This window comes from Tasmannia lanceolata, unplaced genomic scaffold, assembly GCF_043159265.1.
Source record: "Tasmannia lanceolata isolate RefF3 unplaced genomic scaffold, GAP_Taslan_0.1 ptg000018l, whole genome shotgun sequence".
Lineage (NCBI taxonomy): Eukaryota > Viridiplantae > Streptophyta > Magnoliopsida > Canellales > Winteraceae > Tasmannia > Tasmannia lanceolata.
The window spans coordinates 57399684-57408199 of NW_027518695.1; the positions used below are offsets into that span (position 1 = coordinate 57399684).

General features: G+C 37.6%; 1 long non-coding RNA gene across 1 annotated transcript; it reads left to right on the forward strand.

Annotated features, from left to right (window-relative positions):
• The first annotated feature begins 1195 nt into the window (after positions 1-1195).
• On the forward strand, positions 1196-2486 carry LOC143849872 (uncharacterized). The gene is made up of 3 exons (XR_013235888.1): positions 1196-1350; positions 1819-1915; positions 2227-2486. It is a non-coding gene; the product is annotated as an uncharacterized LOC143849872 (long non-coding RNA).
• The last annotated feature ends 6030 nt before the right edge of the window (positions 2487-8516 follow it).

Here is an 8516-nt window from a genome sequence, read left to right on the forward strand (position 1 = left end):
AAAGAAAACTAAAAATCTCTTTACAAGGGTTACAAAGGATGGATGAAGATGTACAAATATAAGCCTAATCCACTTCCTTGCTTAGATATGAGAGAGGCACTAAAACACTTTGGTTTGATCTTTTAGAATGTTCAAAATAATGTTCAAAGATAGTTTAGAAAAGTTTAGATAGTGTATATATAGCTCATTTGAAAATATGACCGTTTGGGGGTAAAACTTTAAAAAACGGAGTTGAAAAGTAACAAGAAAAAGCTCCAACCGCTCTTTTGCTAGGCCGTGGCGGTCGATCGGGCCGCAACGGTCGCCAGCCCTTTATCGGGCGCCTTTTTATTTTCATAATCTCTGTCGTCGTGGTCGACCGACCCGATGGCGGTCATCGGGCGAGGACTACTTGTTCGCTCAAAAATAAATTCGGCTCAAAACCTTTACACGGTCGACCAACCCTTGGCGATTGTCCGCCCACACCATGCTGGATTTGTTTTTGTCGAAACAGAAACCTATCCGCGGTCGTCCGGGACTACCCCAGTCGACCGACCCAATAAATTTCGAGAGGCCTGGAATTCCAGGTTCCATCTCGCGGTTGCCTGGCATAGCCCGATCGACCGGCCCTGTATGAAATTCCTGTTTTAGTTTAAAAACTTTAGGGACTTTTGGGCCATGGTCTTTGAAATTTATTCCTACATTTTCAAATACATTTTAACCTATGTTTAGTGCCTTTGACATCTCTAAAAACACAAGGAGAGGAGTACAAATTCTATTGAATTTAAAAAGCACTACAATCTTCTCTTGATATTCAAGGCTTCAAGTCCTCCATGCATCTTTGATCATCCTAGCTTTGGCACTCCAAATGCATTCCAATTTAGCTTCAATGCCTTTATCCAAGCTTCCTTGATTGCACACTAATGAGATCTACAACTTAGAGAATCAAAAGCACATTAGGGATATAAAATCACTTGTGTATGGAATCATCAAAACAAGAAGGTAATGCCAAGGTTGGAACTATTGGGCTTACAGGTATTATCCGTGTTTTTCATTTTGATGTTATATTTGTAGGTACCTCAACAGATCTTTGAGGGTTTTTTTTAATCTTTCCTCAATTCTGAAACGTCAATACAAAACCTACTTGGGGTTCTGATTTAGGGTTTTCCCTTTCATTTGATGTTCTTTCCAGGTTTCATTTGGGGTTCTAATTTAAGAGTATTTCTCCTGCGTTTAATTTTACTATGATACTTTATAAACTATTTTGTGTTGCATGTTTTCCAGAAAATCAATTTCTGATGGCGCACTAATTGTCCTTGGATTGCTTCCATCAGTCATTTCCAATGTTAGTGTCTGTACTTTATTCACCAGGTGAAGGATCCAAAATCACATTTCGTTTTATGGGCCTTTTGATTTCATTTTATGGGCATTTTGTTTTAAGCATAATCTTTGCTTCACGATCAAACACACTATAATCAAATTTTACGTGTCACGGGCCTATGACAACTCATCTTTTTACATCATTCTTTTAATTTTGAAACAGTTTCTGTATGCATAGCATTTATTTAAATTTGAAACAATTCTTGTATTTAAATCAATGCTATAACTGCGAAATGACTTGGTGTTTCAATCACCCTGAGTCACCTAATCATTTTCTTCCCATATAAACATTTGTCATTCAAAAGAACTTTTGAATATTGTAATTTTGAGTCGAAAACCCTTCGAAACTTGATTTTAACCCTTCTTTTGATGCGGATTATCCGATTTTAACCCTTCTTCAATAATGGCCCAATGGATCTCCTTCTTTATTTTGATCGGATTTCGATGCTTATTTTCCAGGCAAATCTCATCAATTCTGCTTCAACACTAGGTGAAATTCAAGAGTTTTATTGCATGTTGCCAACTGGGCTCCTTGGACTCTGAAATTAGTAGAGAAGTAAGTGTAATTTATATGGGGTTTGAAAATTCCCCATACTCCTATCTAATCTTTGTACTGTATGTACTTAAAATTTTGTTACACAATTTTATTTTAAGCTTTTGGCCTAGGGTACGCACTTACATTGCATTCATTCTTAGTTGTCGTAAACTTCGAAATTGATTATTGGACTCAAAATCAAACATAAATTCGAGTCAAATAATCAGTTTTATTCTTTGTAATATTTACTATTGTTTTTTTTTCCTTTTTTTTGTTCTTTGACGCTTATAATGATTTTATGATGACATAGAGTTGCTTTTGGTGGTCTGCAGTTGGTTTGGAATTTCTTGGATATGAAGATAGCGATCTGCGTAAGCTTCTTCTTCTTCTTTAATCTTATGTATTTATTCCACGTGCTCATAGTAGGAGAAGCTGCCAGCAATGGTCACATTTGGATGCGCCTCTGTGTGACTGGTATTTTGAACCTGACTTTAACTCTACTTATAAGAGAGCAATGGGCCTCTTATTACAGAAGACCACAGGTTCAACTCATTCAAACTGTTAAATTCTTGGTCCTTGATACTTTTAGGCTGACTGGAACTTCTACACATGAGGAATCTCTTAACGTTTGTAACTATCTGTTTGATACCTTCATGCTTAAGAAATTTATGATAGTTGTGCCATCCTTGAATTTCCAAGATATAATTTCAGAGCTTTGTATTACATTTTCTTTATTGGAAGCCTGTGACAACTGTGTTCTTTCAAGCACGCATTGTGTCAATTTATCTATTTGTACTAAGTTTATATTGAATTCAACCAATTTCTTGGATGTATTGATGCATCAGCTAAGGACATGACAATTGTTTTCTTTCATTTTGTGGGAAAACACAGTTCCTGGGTTTTGAATTTGGGCTGCTATGATTTTGGTTGTTGTAACCACGTTGTTCTGCTTGCTTTCCATGAAGTTAATAATGTAAATGGAACTTCTACTTGCTTTTCATGAAGTTAATAATGTAAATGGAACTCAGAGAACACATGGCTGGAAGAAATGTACTTCTTTAGGTTTTTCCTTTGATCGCATTGGTGATTGCTATATGCCTTATGCCCTGTTCGTAAAATATTGTGAGTGCCACAAAGATTGATGGAGTCAGATGTATACATAATCATGAGTCCAATTATTATTTTGGAATTCACAATTGGCTGTCATAATCATAATCGAACAGGGCCTTATGCAATGAACTGTCAGCTCTAAGCCATCATTTTCTTAAAAGTGACTTCCATTCCACCCACTACTATTGACCTTTTTTCTAGAAATAGTTTTATTTTCATGAAAAGACAAATAAAGGTTAGTGGAAATATCGGTGATGTGATGAAAATTTCATCTCCCTACACATGCATGTTTGTGGTTTTTATATGTTTTCTTTTGATTTCCTGTGATATGTACAAATCTACATCCATGCTTTTACTTTCATCGTGCCTTCATCAGAACACTTGACCTATGAATTTTCCATCCCCTACTTCTCATTATGATTCCTTTTTAAGGGTTTTACTTCTATACATTGAATACACATTTTTTCCTTTACATTCTCTAAAAAAACTGCACACAAGGTAGTGAAAATTACAATAGACATTGCAAATGTTGTAATGTTTTGTTCTTTGATACCAAGATACCAATGGGGCTTCTTTTCATTTGCTTTGTTATGTTTATATTTTGTTTCTTTCCAATCTTATAGTTTGTACGTTTCCATTTTTGTATTGTCTTCGTTCTTGGGACTTAGATATTTTTTTATCACCCTGATGCAGGCCAAGAGCAAAAAACAAAAAAAAAAATTACAGAATTAATAATTCTTCTTTCAATATTCTTTGACCTCTGACAATTTTCCAAATCAATTCTATAAAGTTTATGGCCAGCCAAGGAGCATAGTAAAAGAAAAGGGACAAAGGGGCTATAGTTCATGGATGTTGAAATACGGGTCTTTTCTTTTGCCACAAGAGATAGGCTCCTGAGGATTGAAATCTAAAGTGTAACCATAACATGTTTTTAGGGGTGTAAAGCTCGGCTCGGCTCGGCTCGTTAAGCTCAAAAGCTCGGCTCGGGCTCGAACCAGGCTCAAGCTCAGCTCGGCTCGGCCAGGGTAACGAGCCTTACCGAGCTCGGGTTATATTAAGTTCAATTCACACCCCTCATCTTCCCTGGATAGCCCTATCTACTGTAATTTGACTACTCTTTTTACACAACGGGTGGTGGTCCAAGTAACAAATGGGGTTCCAAAAAAGAAGTGACATATTTTGCCTCCCCCTTTCACTCCCTGGACAACCCTTTTAGTGTATATATTAATATAATATATATATATATATATATATATAGAGAGAGAGAGAGAGAGAGAGAGAGAAGAGAAGGTACTCCTTAGAGTAGATAGCTTATCTACTCCCTACCTTAAAATAACAGTTGGGGGCACATTGTTTGGGTGATCCAAAGCATTAATTTGATGGGCCCTCACGTAGATAGGGTGTGCCCAAAAAATCAGCTCGATAGGATAATCCTAACCCTATGAACTGTGGAGGCAAAAATGGACGTGTATAAACCTGCACAAATCTGTCCACTTTTTGCCTCCACAGTTCATAGGGTTAGGATGATTCTATCGAACTGATTTTTTTGGCACACCCTATCTATGTGAGGGCCCATCAAATGAATGCTTTGGATCACCCAAACAATGTGGCCCCAATTGTTATTTTAAGATAGGGAGTAGATAAGCTATCTACTCCAGGGAGTACCTTCTCTTTTCTCATATATATATATATATATATATATATATATATATATATATATATATATATATTAAATTCTTAACGAGCCTTACTGAGCCTTAACGAGCCGAGCCTAGCCTAGCTCGGGCTCGGCTCATTAAGCTTAACGAGCCTGACCAGCCGGCTCGGCTCGGCTCGTTAAGAGCGAGCTTCCGAGCCCGATCCAAAATTGACACCCTTACATGTTTTTGTAATCAAGGCCGTTGATTTGGTTGGTCATTATTAATTAGATGGTCCACCCAACAAACATCCAATCCACACAATTAGGGCCTTAAAAAAAATCAACGTTTAACTTCTCTTGGAAGAATAATTATGACGATGACTGTGAGGCTATTTTTTGACAACCACATTTTGAGCCCACCTTGATCAGATTCTCTTAGCCCTCTAACCTAATTGGGTTCAAGTAGGGTTGTGGAAGAGGAATTAAACCGTTGATTCATAGTTGTAGGAATGTAGTCATAGTTTTTGTACCAGTCGACCAACTCCAATATTCCAGACATGCAAGTAGCAGTGGGATCACAAAGAGATCCAAAGTGAGGCCTATCAAATTGACGGCTCAGATCAATTCTAGTTAGGCCCCTTGATGCCTGTCAAATGGACGGCTCACGGAGAAGGGTGCACCACATTGTAATCTAATGACTTCACGCCCTACCAATGGAATTGTTTTGCACATATAAATATAGAAAACTGTTATGCAGAAAGTGGCTTTTATGATCAATGGTAAAAGACAAATCAGAGGTTGACCCACTTGATCTTGCCTAAGCTAGCCTTAATGGGTCAAGAGCCTAAGATCCTCTGATCAAGCTGTTCTCAACGGAATTTGGCTATACTTATGGTTCCTGGTTATGAAGTGGGATCTAATTGTGTCTATTAGCAGCAAGTTACTTTCTTCTTAACATTTTCCAAAAAAATGAAAGAAAACATTAAAACAAGGGAAGCGATAAATCGACTCCCAAATATGATAAATTGACTCCCCATGTGTCTTTCTCTCTCCTCTGGGTTAGAGAGAAAAAGAAGAGAGATAGACACATGGGAGTCGATTTATCACTGCCCTAAAACAAAGGAGATAATAATGTTCCTAAAGTCTCCCTTTTAAACAATATAATAAAGGTTGTAGTGTCTGTCGAGAAATTAATAAAGGTTGTAGGGGCTTTCGTTGGATCAGAAATTAGAGGGGGTCTCTCCCCCCGCCCATGTTCTTTGACGGTCGGGCATCATATAAAATCTCATGTCTTAGGTACCAATTTTCATTTCTTCAATTATAGAAATAAGGCAGTATTGGTTTCAATTTTTATGAAAAAAATACCATCTAAGGTATTTGTTTTTTAAATTACCAGTAAGGTTCTATTTTTGACTTATTGACTTGTCAGGTCATCGTACAAAAAACAGACAACTTGCCTTTCTACACAATCTCTGAATTCTGCCACCAACAATAAGCTTTTTTAGCATGACACTACAGAAAATGTTGAGGTGACAAGAGTTGACATCTCTCTCTCTCTCCCCTTCCTATTCTCGCTTCTCCTTTTTCTATGTCTCATTCTTCTTTTCATATTCTTCTTCTTCTCTTCCTTCCTCTCTCCCTCCGTCCTTCCTATTCTCGTTTCTCATCTTTCTATGTGATGTCTCATTCTTCTCACTCTTCTTCTTTCTTTTGTTCTGTTCTAGAATTTTCTCATTCATATCTCTCTAGATCGGGTGAAATAGAATCATGTCATGTTTGAGCCCGGACGGGTGTGGCTCTTCGGCTTAAGTCTCGGGTTTGCTCCCTGGAGACGTGTGATCGAATCCCACCTGGGTTTACCTGATGCGCGTGGTTTTACGGGCTATTGCGGGCATCCGTATGGAATAGTCCTACTTCCAAAGGGGGTGGGGACACCCTACGTCACCTAAAAAAAATAAAAAAATAGAATCATGTCACTGACCCTGCTTTGTTTTAAAAAAATTGCATCACGGGCACTATTTCATGTGAGATTCAAAGAAACAGGTAGAACGGGCCAACGTTGCCTAGCGACGTTGTTCTCCACATATTTTTGGTTTTCATCTTCTTCCTTTTTTTCTGAAATACAATGGATAAGTATTCATATCATCTTTGAGTTTGCTAAAAAGGATAAAATATTAAGAACCGATCTCTACGAAATATCATCGAGAATAGAGCACGATGAAAAACTGAAAGCTTAAATAATGGTTTAAAAAAGCTTTTTATAGCTCTAAAATGGTTTAAATATACTTACCTCGAATTGACTCTAAATTATAAATTTGATTTTTACTGCTCTAACAGTAAAATGGTTTTCTACCTCGTAAAAACGATGAATATGCATGTCACGAAAAGAGCAATTTTCTGTTCTAAATAGGCTTTTTATAGTTCTAAAATAAAAAATCACTTTAAATTTGCTTTTAACTGCTCTAAAATGGCTTTCTACCTCCTAAAAATAATGAATATGTGATACATCGTTGAATCAAAATACAGGACAAACAAATCAGATTCACATCACAGCAGGAAGAGTAAGACAATTGAGAAACAAAGGTCACCCAAAATGGATGACTGACTATGTTTCTAAATAAGCAGGTTGATTCAGCAAGGACGATAAAGATCATGAATGTTAGTTAGAATTGTAATTAGTTAGTTGGAGTTTGTTGTAACTAGAGTTAGTTAACAGTTGTAACTAGTTGAGAGTAGTAAAGACAATAGATGGTAATAAAGAATTTTCTCTGTCATTTCTGTTAGGATTTAATCCTAACAGTGGATGTGGCCTAAGCAAGATCAACGGCTGAGATCATTTTAGTTAGTTAAGTGTTTAAAGAATAAGATGTATCCCTTTATTGTGAAAGGGTATATTTGGAACGGGTGTAAATAAAGAGACGTTTGAGAGAAGGGTCATCGTGATGAGGAGTTGCATCCCTTCCCTCAAACGTCTATAAGAGAAGCCTCTGGTCCCTGCTTGTACACAACTAATCTTTTCCATTCTCTATGAATCCATGTCTAAGAGAAGAAGAAAACAGTCCCCATCACTATCTGTTGTGGAACAAGGAGATATACCGGAGTGGAACCATTTCAAGAGACAACAAAACAATATCCATGGCTTTCGGTATGTTTTTTTACTATTTCAATTTCAATCCATATGGTTAACTGTGATTTTCTCAAAGTTGGATCTCCAAAGATCCGTTGTCCGTGTTACTTTTATGATGAACACTTACATGTGGTATCAGAACCATGGTTCCGGCGAGAAAATCGCATTAAAAGTGATAGAAATTGGGTTTTGTGAAAACTTGTATTTTGAGTGCCGCCATCAATTCTGGAGTCGGATTGATGATTAAATGGCACTGAAACGTTGCTTGTGTTCCCACGAATCCAACGCAACAAACGGTTCGTCGATCCAATATCTGGATTGCGTTTGACGGCGATTTAAAGATGAAAATTTTAACTTTTGGGGAAGTTTTGGACTTCGCGGAAAACAGTATTCCGCCGGCGACCGACTTGTCTGACCGGAGATTTTCCGGCGTGGTTACGAAGTTCGTTGAGAGACGAGTCCAATGGCGTATTGTGCGCCTCAATCAGACTTCAAACGAAGCCGCAATAATAAATTGAACGTTAAGTGTTTTTTCGGATTTTGGTGGAATTTTCACTATTTTAATGAAGAAGACGATGAATAGTGTCAGGCTTCGCGGGCCCATCAAGGATCCGCAACAGGTTTTTCAATTAAAAAGGGCCCAGTAGAACTTCTAAGCCCACCAGACGGCTTGGCCCAACCTGACCCGAACCGGCCCAAATCTGTGTTTGACTCGGTTTGGCCCATTTTTGTGATATTTTTTGCTG